We start from the raw sequence: 1,237 nt of genomic DNA on the forward strand, positions 1-1,237 counted from the left end.
TAGGGTTTAGGGTTTAGGGTTTAGGGTTTAGGGTTTAGGGTTTACGGGCCGGGGTGAAGTGGTGGAGATGCTTCGAAATATCTGCAGCGAGGGCTCGCGCAGCATTCCACCGATACCAGTGCAGCTGCCGATGGGGGTTTTCCATGTCTGCTCACAAACCTAGGGTTTAGGGTTTAGGGTTTAGGGTTTAGAGCCTAGAGTGTAGGGTTTAGGGTTTAGGGTTTATGGGTTCAGCTACGAGGGAGTCAAGGGGTTTCACTTCCCACCAAGTACGAAATTGCTGCACAGAGCAAACCCTGCATTGTAAACCCTAAACCCTAAACCCTAAACCCTAAACCCCAAACCCTAAACCCTAAACCCTAAACCCTAGGGTTAATGAGTTACCACTCCAACTAAAGAAGCTGTCCGTCGAGTTCTGAAAGACGGCCTGAAGCGGACAGCAGAGCGCGGCAATGTGAAGAGTTTAGGGTTTAGGGTTTAGGGTTTAGGGTTTGGGGTAAGAGGGCGAGGGTTTGGGTTGAGGGTTTAGGGTTTAGGGTTTACATAATCCCCGTCAATGAAGGCATAGTGAAATGCATCTGTAGGAGGGATCTTCTCTGCCGCCTGCTGCACGCTGCGGTGTATGTACAGCAGCAGGCCTGCAGCAGAGCGGAACAAACCCTAAACCCTAAACCCTAAACCCTAAACCCTAAACCCTAGAAAGCAGCTATGTATGAGGATCCTTGCCAGGGTAATATGAAGCAATGAAAGAAGAGCTGGCGGGGACCGTGTAGTTCATCTCCTCCTTATTTGCCTCGAACTCCTGCAGCCACAAAAACCCTAAACCCTAAACCCTAAACCCTAAACCCTAAGTATCTTTAATGTGCCAAGCAAGCTTATGAGAGATGGGGTTTGATGTTCAGGGTTTAGGGTTTAGGGTTTAGGGTTTAGGGTTTGGCTTGCCTCCAACACCCGCTGGTGAGCCGCCTTGAGGAATTCTGTGCTCCCCACGTATTCGCACATATCCTGCAGCACAGCAGCAACAACCCTAAACCCTAAACCCTAAACCCTAAACCCTAAACCCTAGAAGTTAAGTGTAGGCTGGCCGCATGCTTTCCCCCTATTGCTGAGCTGAGATGCCTTGAGATACCTAAAGCTTGAGATTAGGGTTTGAAGCCTAGAATCGGGGTCTAGGGTTTAATCCTTAAAATTTAGGGTTTAGGGTTTAGGGTTTAGGGTTTAGGGTTTAGGGTTTAGG

Source organism: Eimeria mitis, genomic scaffold (assembly GCF_000499745.2).
Source record: "Eimeria mitis Houghton genomic scaffold, Emh_scaff1600, whole genome shotgun sequence".
Taxonomy (NCBI): domain Eukaryota; phylum Apicomplexa; class Conoidasida; order Eucoccidiorida; family Eimeriidae; genus Eimeria; species Eimeria mitis.